Genomic DNA, 18,328 nt, shown 5'->3' on the forward strand with positions numbered 1-18,328 from the left:
TTGAAAAAAAACACCCGAATCCGACAAAAAATTTTCAGGGAGGTTTTGCCAAAACACGTCCGAATCCAAAACACGGCCGCGGAACCGAATCCAAGACCAAAACACAAAACCCGAAAAATGTCCGGTGCACATCTCTACTCCTGACATTGCTGATTTCTTTTTAGACTATTATAAACACGTCTATACCACCCCCCCACCCCCTTAATAATCCTTTACTAGGTATGAATTTTATTAGAAAAGCTGTGGTTCAGACATTGACAGAGGCTGAAGGCGAAGCTCTGGTAGACCCTATTTCGGAGCAAGAACTTGTTTCCACTATTCACAGATTGGCTAATGGTAAGGCCCCGGGTCCTTGCGGATTGAGCGCAGAATATTACAAATTGTTATCCCCGCATTTGCTACCACATCTGCTGAGTCTGTTTAATTCCACACTATCAGGTGAACGCCCTCCTCCCAATTTTAATCAAGCCAGGATTTTAATTTTGCCTAAACCAGCTAAAGACCCCACAGCCATAATAGTGAAACCGGTACAGGTTGTATTACCCAAATTATTGCACCCCTTCCAAACCGGCTTTGTAAAAGGTCGGTCTTCAGTTCATAACATACGGCAGGTGGTAGCCGCCCTGACCAGGTCCCTGACTGAACCAGAAGGCAGGTCCCTCTTAGTTAGCTGCAATGCAGATAAAGCCTTCGAGAGGGTATCTTGAGCGCAATTGCTACGTGTGATGCATGTGCAACACTTTGGTGTGGGATTTATTACCCTGTTTTGCACCTTATACAACTCTCCTACAGCCTTCTTAACACTTCAAGTTTCACTTTATTTCATGGCAATAGACAGGGCTGCCCACTATCCTCTTTATTATTTAATTTAGCAATAGACCCTTTAATCTGGTTGTTTCATCTACACACCCTTTGGCGTGGGATAGAAATAGGACCAATTGTATTGAAAGTCTCAGTTTATGCGGATGACCTCCTTTTATTCTTCACAAATCCTCAGGAGCCATTCCATGGTTTTTTGCACACATTGCTTGATTTTGAAAATGTTTCCAGTTTTCTTATAAATAAGTTAAAAACCAAAGCATTAGCTCTACATGTGGGTGCGAGAGAAAATGGGGCAGAAGGCTTTCTATTCTTGTGGGCAGATTCCTCACTTGTATATTTAAGCCTAAATATACCAGTAAAACTGGCGGACTTGTATAAAGCCAACTTCCCTGAACTGATTGCCCGCACACTGTCAGACCTTCAATCTTGGAAACATTTGCCATTGTCCTACATAGGCAGATGCCACTTAATCAAGATGATATCGTTCCTCCGACTGTTGTATGCTATACAAATGCTTCCCGTCATTCTGAAGGAATCTGATTTAAAATTGTTGAATAAAGCTCTTAGCATTTTTATCTGGGAAGGAAAAAAGCCTAGAATATCGATGTTTAAATTATGTCAATCAACTTCTCTGGGTGGCATAAATTTGCCTTGCATACGAAGCTATACATTAGCAGCAAACTATTGATACATGGTGGACTGGATTAACACAACCAGTAATTATGCAAACACTGATATGGAACAAGCCTTCTGTCCGGACATACCTTTACCTGGTTTGCTACACCTGAAACCTTCCGTGTACTTCTCTAATATATCTAGTAATTTATTACTTACAACTACTTGTTCCGCTTGGCGGTTATCTCGCTTCAACATGGGACTTTCATCATATAATACTTTATTCTTTCCGCTTTACCATGACATTACTACACATGGCTCACTTGCACATTACTCCTGGACCAGGGAAGGGCGTAGTTTACTTTTCCATGTTTTAGGAAAAGATGGTCGGAAAATGTTATCTTTTCAACAATTGCATGAAAAATATCCAAATGTACCCATACCCTTATTTGTGTTTTATCAAGTAAGAAGTTATGTTTCTAATATTCTTTCCACATTTACTGACAAAGACGCCTTGAATGAACTAGATATATTGATTAGTCATGCTGATGGCAGGGTATACAATACTTCTTTATTATACACATATATCAAAGGACAAATTACTCTGGAAGGTTTACAGGGAGGAATGGCGAAATGGACCATAGACTTACCCAATATCCCCCTTGAGACCATCCTTTCTGCATCTTCCTACATAGAGATGCAATATAAATTACTGCATCGAGCATATTATACCCCGAAACGACGCCTATTCATGGGTGCCTCCACAGACTTGAAGTGTTTTAAATGTGCAGCTCCAGATGCGGATTTGTATCCCTGTATGTGGATCTGCCCTGAGGTTCACAAATTTTGGATGATGATAAGTCGATACATTAAAGCAGGGGTGGCCAGACTTTTGGAGTCGGTGATCTACTTTGAAAGCTGAAAAGCTTTTGTGAACTACTCATGCAGGATAATTTTGCGAGCCGCAAAAAGGGGTGTGGTATAACAAAAAGGGGCATGGTATAAAAAGGGGCGTATCCTTGCTGCACTGGGTGTTATGACTGTCTCGCACAAAATCACTCATTGGCCCCCCACAGGTAAAAACCTCAAACACATATGCCCCCACAGTGCCAGATACACATATGCCCCACAGTACCAGATATGCCCCCACCATGCCAGATACACATATGCCCCCACAGTGCCAGATATGTCCCCACAGTGCCATGTGCCCACAGTACCAGATATGCCCCCAGTGCCATGTGCCACATATGCCCCCACAGTGCCACATATGCCCCAAAGTGCCACATACCCCCACAGTGCCACATATGCCCCCACAGTGCCATGTGCCCACAGTGCCAGCTATGACCCCACAGTGCCACATATGCCCCAACAGTGCCACATATACCCCCACAGTGCCACATATGCCCCCACAGTGCCAGATATGCCCCTACAGTGCCATGTGCCCACAGTGCCAGCTATGACCCCACAGTGCCACATATGCCCCCACAGTGCCACAAACCCCCATAGTGCCACATATGCCCCCACAGTGCCAGATATGCCCCTACAGTGCCATATGCCCACAGTGCCAGATATGACCCCACAGTGCCACATATGCCCCCACAGTGCCACATATGCCCCCACAGTGCCACATATGCCCCCACAGTGCCAGATATGCCCCTACAGTGCCATGTGCCCACAGTGCCAGATATGACCCCACAGTGCCACATATGCCCACAGTACCACATATGACCCCACAGTGCCATATGTGCCCCAACAGTGCCATGTGCCAACAGTGCCACATATGCCCCTACAGTGCCAGATACACATATGCTCCCCAGTGCCAGATATGCCTCCAGTGCCACATATGCTCCCGCAGTGCCAGATATGCCCCCACAGTGCCATGTGCCCACAGTGCCACATATGCCTCCACAGTGCCACATATGCCCACAGTACCACATATGACCCCACAGTGCCAGATATGCCCCTACAGTGCCATGTGCCCACAGTGCCAGATATGACCCCACAGTGCCACATATGCCCCCACAGTGCCACATATGCCCACAGTACCACATATGACCCCACAGTGCCATATGTGCCCCAACAGTGCCATGTGCCAACAGTGCCACATATGCCCCTACAGTGCCAGATACACATATGCCCCCAGTGCCAGATATGCCTCCAGTGCCACATATGCTCCCACAGTGCCAGATATGCCCCCACAGTGCCATGTGCCCACAGTACCACATATGCTCACAGTACCACATATGACCCCACAGTACCATATGTGCCCCCACAGTGCCATGTGCCCACAGTGCCACATATGCCCCCACAGTGTTAGATATACCCCCACAGTGCCACATATGCCCACAGTACCACATATGACCCCACAGTGCCATGTGCCTACAGTGCCACATATGCCCCCACAGTGCCGTGTGCACACAGTGCCACATATGCCCCCACAGTGCCACATATGCCCCCACAGTGCCATGTGCCCACAGTGCCAGATATACTTACTTTAGCTGGCTGGACCCCCGCTGGCTGTCTCGCTGTCTCCCCGCTGGCTGGATCCTGCTCCCGTGCCTGCTCCCGCTTCCTGTCGTTGCTGCTGTCCTGCTGCCACTGGCGCTGACTGGATCAACCCAGATCCAGCAGGCGCACAGGCTCCTCACATCGCGTTCCCAATCGCGCATTGCGCGGGTGCGCGGCTGACATCATGACGTCATCCGCGCAATGCATCATTGGGAACGCTCCGGGCAGAGGCAGCAGGTTACACTTGGATCGCGATCTACCAGTGAGAGCTCCGCGATCTACCGGTAGATCGTGATTGACGTTTTGGCCGCCTCTGCATTAAAGGATATATACGATATCTCCATTACCCTTACCCCAGAATGGGCTTTGTAGGATATGTACCTGACTCCCCTTGGGAATAGGCCACCACCGGGACAAAGATTTTTCTTAGTCAAACTACCAGCAGCGGGACGGAAGACTATTTTATCACAATGGATTATGTCGGATACATTAGCACTATCTTTGTTTCTACCTAGGGTTTCATATTTATTTTCAATGGATTGGCTTGATATGTTGCTTAATAAAGAGAAATGGGCCAATCATTTTTTTAATCTATGGTTGCCTCATGTGAAATCTCTCTCCCCATCACTAAAAAAAGACTAGTAGTCCATCGAGTTCAACCTGAATTCTATTGCATTCCCTATTCTATTTAGGTTAAGAGGCTATATCCTCGTATATCTTTTTCCGTTAGAAATTTGTCTAACCCATTTACTGAGTTCGCCATTACAACCTTCTCTGGCAGTGTATTCCATATTGATATTGTCCTTACAGTGAAGAATCCCTTCATGAGCTGAGTACGAAATTTCCTCACCTCAAGCCTTAGAGGGTGTCCTCGCGTTTTGTGTAGAGGTTTCTTAGTAAACAACTCACCTGATAGCTCCGCATATTGCCCCCTTATATATTTGTAAATATTAATCATATCTCCTCGTAGTCATCTCATTTCTAGTGTAAACATATCTAATCTAGAAAGCCTCTCCTCATAGTCTAGTGTCTACAACCCCTTAATCAATTTGGTAGCTTGCATCTGAACCTTTACAAGTTCTAACAAGTCTCTTTTATAGTGTGGTGCCCAGAACTGTACACAATACTCAAGATGCGGCCATACCAATTATTTGTGCAGTGGCGGGATTAATCTCTCATCCCTTGTCTCAATTCCCCTTTTAATGCATGCTAACACCTTATGTGCCTTTGTTGCTGCACTTTGACATTGTGTGTTGCCGCTAAATCTATTATCAATGAACACCCCCAAATCCTTTCCTTACTCTAGAGTAAAGCAATTGCTAAAAATTCATAAGAAATTCATAAAATTGAGAATACGAGGTACCACTGGTGATTCCCTTCTAAGAGTTATGTCCACAACTTCTGACTAGGACTCAGTTCCACATAGCTCACAAGTTCAGTTTGTAGATAAATTGTTACCAGACTTGCTTCTGGAAAAGTCCCCCTAGGAGTTTCATGCAGAAAGATCCAAATAGCAAACAGGGTTATATCCGGGTCTGTGGGTGACTTGTGCTGGAATTATATCCGGTGGATGCCAGAGAGTCTATATGTTGCCAGAATGGTTGGTGAAGGAATACAGTCTTGTGGTCCTCAAGAAAAGCTCAACGCGTTTTGCTGGTTCAATAGCTGCCAGCTTCCTCAGGAGTATGATTCAGGAGCATAAATTATTATTTATTATTTATTATTTTTTATTGGTATATTTGAGCTATCATTATTTGACTTACAGCCGGCGCCAGTATATATGCTCTTTTGTCTTTCTTATTAATTCAGGGAATTGACCTTCCCCATACCGGCTGCCGTTGAAAGTGCACTCTTTTATTTTTTTCTTTCTGTATTTATACCCTATGGATATCTACTTGGACAAGGGGACCGAAGGGCTACGTGCGACAGTATGTATATGTAAGTGTGAGTGTGTGTGTGTGTGTGTGTGTGTGTGTGTGTGTAAGTATGCTTTAATAAAGTCATACTTGCACGGTGTGTGAGTGATGTCTTTATTGTAATAATACTTTTACAATAAAACTACAGGTGCCAGCAGGCCCTTTAATACTGCTGGTATTTGTGGTTCTCCAAGTACCAGCATGCGGGGTAGGCTTGCAGGGAACTGTAGTTACTATATAAAAGACAATATTAAGTCTTATTTTACACAAATTATGGACTATCAACCCACCATCCACAGTATAATTGTGTCACCTGGCTGTGGATTTATATCCATGACTAGTGGAGCCCAGTGCTTGTTTAAAAAATATGGGGGACTCTTACATCCTTTTCTACCGATATTTTTGGAACTGGGAATGGTCCAAGAGCCCGGTGCTGGTTCTTAATATACTGGGGACCCCTATGCATTTCCCACCCAGTATTTTTAGAACCAGGACCAGCTTAAAGAGCCCGTAGCTGGTTATGTTTCTTTTTCTTATTTTTAACAATTTCGCACACTTTACAGAATGAATCCCCTGCAGGAATCTCACTGATCCAGTCGAGCTTCATGCCTTTATGTTTGGCAGCGTTTGACAGGACTCCCCCATAAAACACTGCTCGGCATTACGAATGGCATCAACATCGGAAAACACGAATAATAGAAACACTATAGCTTAGTATATTACTGGGTATGTTAGTTTAAAAATAGACATGAAAAGGGCCAATGCCAACCAAGATTGATCTTGATTAGCAATGGCTAAAATACAGGAGCTTAATAAATTTCCCTAGTAGAGTGTATGCATCTTGCGATGATACTGCCCCCATGGGAATCTGGTTTGTTACTAGTCATCAGCATCAGTGCATGATTACAGTTACTCTATACTAGGTCCATACAGATGTATTTTCACCGATATATTATAGTGATATACAGTGCATCCGAAAAGTATTCACAGCGCTTCACTTTTTCCACATTTTGTTATGTTATAGCCTTATTCCAAAATGGAATAAATTCATTTTCCCCCACAAAATTCTACACACAATACCCTATAATGACAATGTGATAAAAGTTTTTTTGTGATTTTTTTTGCCAATTTATTAAAAAGAAAAAACTTAGAAATCACATGTACATATGTGTTCACAGCCTTTGCCATGAAGCTCAAAATTGAGCTCAGGTGCATCCTCTTTCCACTGATCATCCTTGAGATGTTCTTACAGCTTAATTGGATTCCACCTGTGGTAAATTCAGTTGATTGGACATGCACACACCTGTCTATATAAGGTCCCACACTTGACAGTGCATGTCTGAGCACAAACTAAGCATGAAGTCAAAGGAATTGTCTGTAGACCTCCGAGACAAGATTGTCTCAAATCACAAATCTGGGGAAGGGTATAGAAAAATATATGCTGCTTTGAAGGTCCCAATGAGCACAGTGGCCTCCATAATCTGTAAATGAAAGAAGTTCGGAACCACCAGGACTCTTCCTAGAGCTGGCTATCTAAACTGAATGAATGGGAGAGAAGGGCCCTAGCCAGGGAGGTGACCAAGAACCCGATGGTCACTGTGTCAGAGCTACAGCATTCCTCTGTGGAGAGAGGAGAACCTTCCAGAAGAACAACCATCTTTGCAGCAATCCACCGATCAGGCCTGTATGGTAGAGTGGCCTGACGGAAGCCATCAAACCATGAGAAAAAAATTCTCTGGTCTGATGAGACAGATATTGAACACTTTGTCATGAATGCCAGATGTCATGTTTGGAGGAAACCAGGCATCGCTCATCACCAGGCCAATACCATCCCTACTGTGAAGCATGGTGGTTGTAGCATCATGCTGTGGGGATGTTTTTTCAGAGGCAGCAACTGGGAGACTAGTCAGGATAGAGGGAAATATGAATGCAGGAATGTACAGAGATATCCTGGATTGAAAACCTGCTCCAGACTGCTCTTGACCTCTGACTGGGGCGACGGGTTATCTTTCAGCAGGAAAATGACCCTAAGCACACAGCCAAGATATCAAACGAGTGTCTTCAGGACAACTCTGTGAATGTCCTTGAGTGGCCCAGCCAGAGCCCAGACTTGAATCCGATTGAACATCTCTGAAGAGATCTGAAAATGGCTGAGCACCGACACTTCCTATCCAAGCTGATGGAGCTTGAGAAGTGCTGCAAAGAGGAATGGGCGAGACTGCCCAAAAGATAGGTGTGCCAAGCTTGTGGCATAATATTCAAAAAGACTTGAGCCTGTAAGTGCCGCTAAAGGTGCATCAACAAAGTATTGAGTAAAAGTTGTGAATACTTATGTACATGTGATTTCTCAGTTTCTTATTGTTAATAAATTAGCAAAAATCTGACATTTTTTTTCACATTGTCATTATCTGGTATTGTGTGTAGAATTTTGAGGGAAAAAATTAATTTATTCCAGTTTGAAATAAGGCTGTAACATAACAAAATGTGGAAAAAGTGAACCATTGTGAATACTTTCCGTATGCACTGTATTATAGTGGCCCTTATCATGCTGCTATAGCTCTTCCTGCTTGTACTCTTATACTGTAGCTGCGAACCATGAAGAAATAATGCCCCACGACATCTCACGCAGAGATGGACCGTCAAAGCCACCACTGCCTGCAGGTAATCTTGATGATGAGGGTGATTCTGAGTTGATCGCAGCAGGAATTTTGGTGGTCATTCCGAGTTGTTCGCTCGGTAATTTTCTTCGCATCGCAGCGATTTTCCGCTAATTGCGCATGCGCAATGTTCGCACTGTGACTGCGCCAAGTAAATTTGCTATAAAGATTGGTATTTTACTCACGGCATTACAAGGTTTTTTCTTCGTTCTGGAGATCGGAGTGTGATTGACAGGAAGTGGGTGTTTCTGGGCGGAAACTGGCCGTTTTATGGGAGTGTGTGAAAAAGGCTACCGTTTCTGGGAAAAACGCGGGAGTGGCTGGAGAAACGGAGGAGTGTCTGGGGGAACGCTGGGTGTGTTTGTGACGTCAAACCAGGAACGACAAGCACTGAACTGATCGCACTGGAAGAGTAAGTCTCGAGCTACTCAGAAACTGCACAGAGAAGTCTTTTCGCAATATTGCAAATCTTTCGTTCGCAATTTTGATAAGCTAAGATTCACTCCCAGTAGGCGGCGGCTTAGCGTGTGCAATGCTGCTAAAAGCAGCTTGCGAGCGAACAACTCGGAATGAGGGCCTTTGTTAGCAGTTGGGCAAAACCATGTGCAATGCAGGGGGGGGGGCAGATATAACTTGTGCAGAGAGAGTTAGATTTGGGTGGGTTATTTTGTTTCTGTGCAGGGTAAATACTGGCTGCTTTATTTTTACACTGCAATTTAGATTGCAGATTGAACACACCACACTAAAATCAAACTCTCTCTGCACATGTTATATCTGCCCCCCCTGCACTGCACATGGGCCCTCATTCCGAGTTGTTCGCTTGCTAGCTGCTTTTAGCAGCATTGCACACGCTAAGCCGCCGCCCTCTGGGAGTGTATCTTAGCTTAGCAAAATTGCGAACGAAAGATTAGCAGAATTGCAAATAGAAATTTTTTAGCAGTTTCTGAGTAGCTCCAGACTTACTCAGCCATTGCGATCAGTTCAGTCAGTTTCGTTCCTGGTTTGACGTCACAAACACACCCAGCGTTCGCCCAGACACTCCCCCGTTTCTTCAGACACTCCCGCGTTTTTCCCAGAAACGCCAGCGTTTTTTCACACACTCCCAGAAAACGGCCAGTTTCCGCCCAGAAACACCCACTTCCTGTCAATCACAGTACGATCACCAGAACAATGAAAATTCCTTGTTATGCCGTGAGTAAAATACCTAACTTTTGTGTAAAATAACTAAGCGCATGCGCTCTGTGAACCTTGCGCATGCGCAGTAAGCGACTAACCGCAATATAGCAAAAATCGGCAGCGAGCGAACAACTCGGAATGACCACCATGGTTTTGCCCAACTGCTAACAAAATTCCTGCTGCGATCAACTCAGAATCACCCCCGATATGTGAAAAATCAGAAAGCCATAAATGAGCTCTTCTCATTTTTCGTAACATCTGTATTATTACTGTCACCATAGAATAGCATGATGATGGTGTCATCATGTGTTTTGCAGATGACGTAGAGAAAAATTATTTTCTCAATGTTATCTGCATTCCTCCATGTAAATGTAATGCATTTGACACTTATCACGTCCCACAAGCATTTCTTGGATAAACTGGAACCTACCTTTTCAAGGTTAATCAATGAGACGTTATTAAAAAGGGGATTAGTTTATTGGCTCCTCCATTTAAGATTGCATAAACTCTTATAATGTTTGTGTACCGAAACTACAGAGAAAATATTGCGGTGCTCTAAAATTAGCTCACACTATAATTAGTTATATCTTAGTCATGGGTAAATTATAGTTTCTCCATTAAAGTCTGGATGCTTTTTGATAATGAAGGGTTTCTTGCTGATACTGACACTGACTTGTCAAAAATGTGTCAGGGATCATTTAATTACTGTAACTTACCTACTTATTTGTGTGTGAGAGATTGCATCCAAGAGAACTTTACATAGGTTACAGATGAGCAAAACTTTTAAAACCATTCTAATAAATATTAATATTAGACTACATTTAGCTGAGACACTTTGCACATATGATTGACGTAAGTCAGCCTTTCCCAGAATTCCCAGTCCTCCCATAGCTATGCTACTGTACAAAGCAGAATTAGTTTATCATCATATACTTAGTTTTTCCATAGACTCGGAATTCAAATTCACAAGTTTAGTTTGAAATTTCCATTTTGCCAAAAGTTGTTTCATCAGCTATTTCACCTATGTTCTGTATAAAGACTTGTGCAAGGTTTTCTTGCTGTTGTGCTCATTCCTACCTGCAAACATGCTAATCACAGTGGTGATTCGACGTCCCTAGCCAAATATCAGTGCTCTCAGCACTCTAGACTGTTTTACTGGCTTATACAATGGTTCTTATAAAATGACTGGCCCCATAAGTGCTCCTTCGAAGGCCCACAAGCATAATTGTGAACCATATGCCCAGTGTTTAAAATGGTCCTAGAGAGGTGGTGGAACCAGAGCCGGCGCTTCCACTAGGCAGCTTTAGGCAGCTGCCTATGAGCGCATTGAACTCAGGGGGCGGCACGCTGAGGCTGCCAGGAGCCCTGGTCCCCCTCTCAGTCCCTGTAGCCCACATGCAATACAGCAGCTGCAGCAGGACACCCGGCGGCATGGACACACTACTAGTAGCAGCGCTGCGGGGGTAGTCCTGCAACGCTGCTAATGCTAAACCGAGTGATAGGAAACTGATGCTTTTTGGCCATTCCAGGCCACTGTACCCTACCCAGTGTCCCGGGATCCACCACTGATTTTGTTTAATTCACCACCTCTCTGCAGAAGATATGCAGTGGCAGCAGAGAGGTGGTTTCCCCCTCGGCCGGTCCCGTCACCGTGTCCCTTCTCTGCGGGCCGGAGCCGGCTCCATAGACTGCTGCTTTGTGTGTGTGTTTTTTTTAAAGGGGCGTGGCCACATGCCCGTGATTAGGCCACGCCCCCCGACTTTGCCAGTTCTCCCCGCGGTCTGTCTGTGGCTCTGCCTGGCCTGCCTGCTCTTTGGGAGACTGGCTCCTTTAATCAGAGCTGGAGGTAACTACTGTGGTAGTGGGTGTGTGCCTCCAATATATGAGTGTGTGTGTGCCTCTGTCCCAGAGTGTCAGTGTGTGTGTGTGTGTGTGTGTGTGTGTGTGTCCGTATCAGTGTGTGTTTCTCAGTATGAGTGTCAGTGTGTGTCTCAGTATCAGTGTGTGTGTGTCTCAGTAGCAGTGTGTGTGTGTGCCTCTGCCTCAGTATGAGTGTCAGTGTGTGTTTGTGTGTGTCTCAGTATCAGTGTGTGTGTGTCTCAGTATCAGTGTGTGTGTGTGCCTCTGCCTCAGTATGAGTGTCAGTGTGTGTGTGTGTGTTTGTGTGTGTCTCAGTATCAGTGTGTGTGTCTCAGTATGAGTGTCAGTGTGTGTTTGTGTGTATCTTAGTATGAGTGTCAGTGTGTCTCAGTACCAGTGTGTGTGTGTGTGTGTCTCAGTATCAGTGTGTGTGTGCCTCTGCCTCAGTATGAGTGTCAGTGTGTGTTTGTGTGTATCTTAGTATGAGTGTCAGAGTGTGTCTCAGTACCAGTGTGTGTGTGTCTCGGTATCAGTGTGTGTGTGCCTCTGCCTCAGTATGAGTGTCAGTGTGTGTTTGTGTGTGTCTCAGTATCAGTGTGTGTTTCTCAGTATGAGTGTGTGTGTGTCTCAGTATCAGTGTGTGTGTGCCTCTGTCTCAGTATGAGTGTCAGTGTCTCAGTATCAGTGTGTGTGTCTCAGTATCAGTGTGTGTCTCAGTATCAGTGTGTGTGTCTGTGTCTCAGTATGCGATTCAGTGTTTGTGTGTCTCAGTATGAGTGTCAGTGTGTATGTGTCTCAGTATGAGTGTGTGTTTGTGTGTCTGCCTCAGTATGAGTGTCAGTGTGTGTCTCAGTATCAGTGTGTGTGTGCCTCTGTCTCAGTATGAGTGTCAGTGTCTCAGTATCAGTGTGTGTGTCTCAGTATCTGTGTGTGTGTCTCAGTATCAGTGTGTGTCTCAGTATCAGTGTGTGTGTCTGTGTCTCAGTATGCGATTCAGTGTTTGTGTGTCTCAGTATGAGTGTCAGTGTGTGTGTGTCTCAGTATGAGTGTGTGTGTGTGTGTGTGTGTGTCTGCCTCAGTATGAGTGTCAGTGTGTGTGTGTGTGTGTGCATCTGCCTCAGTATGAGTGTCAGTGTGTGTGCCTCAGTATGAGTGTGTGTGCATCTGCCTCAGTATGAATGTCAGTGTGTGTGTCTCAGTATGAGTGTGTGCCTCAGTATGAGTGTGTATGTGCCGCTGCCTCAGTATGTGTGCCTCTGCCTCAGTATGAGTGTGTGTGTGCCTCTGCCTCAGTATGTGTGTGTGCCTCAGTATGAGTGTGTGCCTCTGCCTCAGTATGAGTGTCATTGTGAGTGTGTGTGTGTGTGTGTGTGTGTGTGTGTCTGCCTCAATGTGTGTTTTATATACCCTGTGGAGGCCAAAGTGTTTTTTTTCTTTGTTTCCTGAAAGGGGCAAATGTGTTTGTTGTTATTTATTCCTGTGGTGGCCAATGTTTTTTTTTTTTTTTGTGGGGGGCGGGGGGGGGGGGGGTGTGTAGGGGAATGGAGGCTGAAGTTTTGCCTAGGGTGCCAAGAACCCTTGCACCGCCCCTGGGTGGAACTCACCCCCCCCCCCCACCGGCGCTCATGAAATAAAGGTATTGCCAAAAAAGGGGGCATGGTCTCAAAAAAGGGGCGTGATCACACAATAGTAATAATGGGGGTCATTCTAACCCGATAGCACGCTGCAGTTTTTCGGAGCGCAGCGATCGGGTCAGAAACGCACATGCGCCAATGCCGCAGTGCACCGGCGCATGGCCGCCCATTGCTGTGCTATGATCGCCTCTGCCTGATTGACAGGCAGAGGCGGTCGATAAGCGGGAGGGGGCGAAACCGCAACGTTTGGCTGCCGTTTCATGGGCGCAGTCCGGCCAACGCAGGCATGGCCGGACTGTGCAGGGAGTGGTCCGCAGCGGCTGTGTGATGTCACACGCAGCCGCTGCGGGCCGGGGAACGAATAGTAGCTCCCAGCCAGCACGCTAAAGCTGCGCTGGTCGGGAGCCACTCTTGAAGTGCAAAGGTATCACCGCTGTACGATGCCTTTGCACTTCTGCAGGGGGTGGGGGGGATTGCGGCACTGACATGCGGAGTGGACTAGCCCTCTCCTGGGCATCCCCCTGCATGTCTGAGTTCATGATCATAGCTGTGCTAAATTTAGCACAGCTACGATCGACTCGGAATGACCCCCAATGCCCACAGTAGTAGTACCCCGTAATACACAATGCCCATTGCAGTAGCGGCCCTTATACAATGCTCACAGTAGTCCACTGTACTGGTAGTGCCCACAGTGGTAGTGTCCCTTATATAGAGCCCATAGTAGTATTGCCCATTATACAATGCCCCCAGTAGTAGTGCCCCTAATGTCCCCAGGAGTGATGCCCCTTATGAAGTGCCCCCTTTACAATGCCCTCATTAGTAGTGCCTCCATTAGTAATGCCCTTAATGGTAATGCCCCTGTGTAGTATTGCCCACTGTAGTAATGTCGCCTGTAGTAATGCCCCCAGTAATTTAGCCCCCAGTGGTAATGCCCCTGCAGTTATGACCACAGTAGTTTACCCCCCCTTTAGTTTAGCCTCCCAGTGGTAATGCCCCCCAGTAGTTTAGCCCCTGTAGTTTAGCCCTCATGTACTTTGCCCCATGTAGTTTTGCTCCCGGTAGTAATGCCCCCAGTAATTTAGCCCCCCAGTAGTAATGCCCCAGTAGTTTTGCCCCCGTGTAGTATGCCCTCAGTAGTTAGCCCCTGTTAGTAATGCCCTCAGTAGTTTAGTCCCCAAGTAGTAATGCCCCCAGTATTTATGCCCCCAGTAGTTTAGCCCCCAGTAGTTTAGCCCCTAGTAGTTTAGCCCCTAGTAGTTTAGCCCCTAGTAGTTTAGCCTCCTTGTAGTTTAGCCCCCAGCAGTAATGTGCCCAGTAGTAATACCCCCCTGTAGTTACCCAAGTAGTAATGTCCCCAGTAGTTTAGCCCCTGTAGTTATGCCACTGTAGTTATGCCCCCAGTAGTTTAGCCCCCTTGTAGTTTGCCCTCTTGTAGTAATGCACCCCAGTAGTTTAGCCCCTGTAGTTATGCCCCTAGTCGTTTTGCCCTCTTGTAGTTTAGCCCCTGTAGTAATGACCCCTGTCGTTTGCCCCCAGTAGTTTGCTTCCAAGTAGTAATACCCCCAGTAGTTTAGCCCCTGTAGTTATGCCCCCAGTAGTTTAGCCCCCTTGTAGTTTGCCCCCTTGTAGTAATGCCCCCAGCAGTAATGTCCACCTGTAGTTTCCCCCCCTGTAGTTTAGCCCCCCCATAGTTTAGCCCCTGTAGTTATGCCCCCAGTAGTTTAGTTCCCCTGTAGTTTGCCCCATTGTAGTTTGCCCCAGAAGTCCCTCAAGTAGTAATGCCCCCCAAGTAGTGATGCCCCTGTAGTTATGCACCCAGTAGTACTGCCCCCCCTGTAGTTAGCCCCCTTTTAGTTTGCCACCAGTAGTTTTCCCCCCAGTAGTAATGTCCCCAAGTAGTAATGCACCAGTAGTTTGCCCCCAGTAGTAATGTTCCCAAGTAGTAATGCCTCCCTGTAGTTTGTCCCCAGTAGTTTGTCCCCTTGTAGTTTTCCCCCTTATAGCCTGTCCCCAGTAGTTTGCCCCCAGTAGACGCACTCACACAAATAAAAAAACAAAAAACAACACACCATACCCACCGGGCCCCGCTCCCATGTCCGACCGCTGCAGTCTTCCTGGCGTCCGCTCCTCAGCACTATGAGAGAGACGTCATGACATCTCTCCAATAGCGCAATCTCACAGAGCCAGAAGCCGGAGCTCAGTACACATCAGTTAGGTAGGCAGGAGGAGGCGGAACTGCATTCCGTCTCCAAGGGGAACTGATTCCTGTTCCGGCTCACTTTAACCTAGAGATGAGCGGGTATGGTTCTCAGAGAACTGAACCATACCGAGCTTCACCATTCGAGTCCGGATCCGAGTCAGACAAGGGTTTTCCCGCCTGACTCGGAAACCAGAATGAGGCAAAACGTCATCATCCTGCTGTCAGATTCTTGCGGGGTTTGGATTCCATATAAGGAGCTGCGTGTCCTCGCCATTTTCTCAGTGTCCGTGCCTTGTGCTGTATTTGTCCAGTCACAGTGGTTGTGTCCTCTTGCTGCCAAATGTCCATTGCTACTGTGTTGTGCTGCATCAGTTCAGTGGTGGTGTATTGTGCTGCATCAGTCCAGTGGCAGTGTCATGTGCATCAGCCATCAGTCATTCCAGTGACCAGGCAGTCACAGTGGTTGTGTCCTCTTGCTGCCATATGTCCATTGCTGCTATGTTGTGCTGTATCAGTTCAGTGGTGGTGTATTGTGCTGCATCAGTCCAGTGGTAGTGTCCTGTGCATCAGCCATCAGTCATTCCAGTGACCAGGCAGTCACAGTGTTTGTGTCCTCTTGCTGCCACTTGTCCATTGCGGCTGTGTTGTACTGCATCAGTTCAGTGGTGGTGAATTGTGCTGCATCAGTCCAGTGGTAGTGTCCTGTGCATCAGCCATCAGTCATTCCAGTGACCAGGCAGTCACAGTGGTATACGCTGCTGCTATATGTCCACTGCTACAGTATTATAATAATAATAATAATAATAACAACAAGTCACTTACAGTGTTGCTGTGTTGTCCTGCATCAGACCAGTGGTAGTATCATGTGCATCAGCCATCAGTCATTCCAGTGACCAGGCATTCACAGTGGTATACGCTGCTGCTTTATGTCCGCTGCTACAGTATAATAATAATAATAATAATAATTATAATAATTATAACAACAACAACAATAACAACAACAAGTCCACTACAGTAATGCTGTGTTGTCCTGCATCAGACCAGTGGTAGTGTCCTGTGCATCAGCCATCAGTCATTCCAGTGACCAGGCATTCACAGTGGTATACGCTGCTGCTTTATGTCCGCTGCTACAGTATAATAATAATAATAATAATAATAATAATTATAATAATTATAACAACAACAACAATAACAACAACAAGTCCATTACAGTAATGCTGTGTTGTCCTGCATCAGACCAGTGGTAGTGTCCTGTGCATCAGCCATCAGTCATTCCAGTGACCAGGCAGTAACAGTGGTATACGCTGCTGCTATATGTCTACTGCTACAGTATTATAATAATAATAATAATAATAATAATAATAATAACAACTCCCTTACAGTGTTGCCGTATTGTCCTGCATCAGACCAGTGGTAGTGTCCTGTGCATCAGCCATCAGTCATTCTAGTGACCAGGCATTCACAGTGGTATATGCTGCTGCTATATGTCGACTGCTACAGCATAATAATAATAATAATAATAACAACAACAAGTCCCTTACAGTAATGCTGTGTTATCCAGCATCAGACCAGTGGTAGTGTCCTGTGCATCAGCCATCAGTCATTCCAGTGACCAGGCATTCACAGTGGTACACACTGCTGCTATATGTCCACTACTACAGTATTATAATAATAATAACTAGTCCCTTACAGTGTTGCTGTGCTGTCCTGCATCAGACCAGTGGTAGTGTCCTGTGCATCAGCCATCAGTCATTCCAGTGACCATGCATTCATAGTGGTATACGCTGCTGCTATATGTCCACTGCTACAGTATTATAATAATAATAATAATAATAATAATAATAATAATAACAAGTCCCTTACAGTGTTGCTGTGTTGTCCTGCATCAGACCAGTGGTAGTGTCCTGTGCATCAGCCGTCAGTCATTCTAGTGACCAGGCAGTCATAGTGGCATACGCTGCTGCTATATATCCACTGCAACAGTATTATAATATTAATAACAACAACAAGTCCCTTACAGTGTTGTTGTGTTGTCCTGCATCAGACCAGTGGTAGTGTCCTGTACATCAACCATCAGTCATTCCTGTGCCGCATATTGTGTTGTATAACTCAAGAAAATGTATGGAGAAAAAAAATTTGGAGGATAAAATAGGGAAAGATCAAGAACCACTTCCTCCTAGTGCTGAAGCTGCTGCCACTAGCCATGACATAGACGATGAAATGACATCAACGTCGTCTGCCAAGGCCGATGCCCAATGTGATAGTAGAGGGCATGTAAAATCCAAAAAGTCAAAGTTCAGTAAAATGACCCAAAAAAAGAAATTTAAATAGTCTGAGGAGAAACGTAAACTTGCCAATATACCATTTACGACACGGAGTGGCAAGGAACGGCTGAGGCCCTGGCCTATGTTCATGACTATTGGTTCAGCTTCACATGACGATGGAAGCCCTCATCCTCCCACTAGAAAAATTAAAAGAGTTAGGCTGGAAAAAGCACAGAAAAGAACTGTGCGTTCTGAGAGGTATCACAAATCCCCAAGGAGAGTCCAAAAGTGTCAGGCGGTTGTGATGCCTGACCTTCCCAACACTGGACGGGAAGAGGTGGCTCCTTCCACCTATTGCATGTCCCCTGCAAGTGCTGGAAGGAGCACCCACAGTCCAGTTCCTGATATTGAAATTGAAGATGTCACTGTTGAAGTACACCAGGATGAGGATATGGGTATTGCTGGCGCTGAGAAGGAAGTTGACGATGAGATTTCTGATGGTGATGTGGTTTGTTTAAATGAGGCATTGGGGGAGACACCTGTTGTCCATGGAATGAAGAAGCCCCTTGACATGCCTGGGCAAACTACCAAAAAAGCCACCTCTTCGGTGTGGAATTATTTCTCCACAAATCCGGACAACAGGTGTCAAGCCATCTATTGCCTCTGTCAATCTGTA

Source organism: Pseudophryne corroboree, chromosome 3, assembly GCF_028390025.1.
Source record: "Pseudophryne corroboree isolate aPseCor3 chromosome 3, aPseCor3.hap2, whole genome shotgun sequence".
NCBI lineage: Eukaryota > Metazoa > Chordata > Amphibia > Anura > Myobatrachidae > Pseudophryne > Pseudophryne corroboree.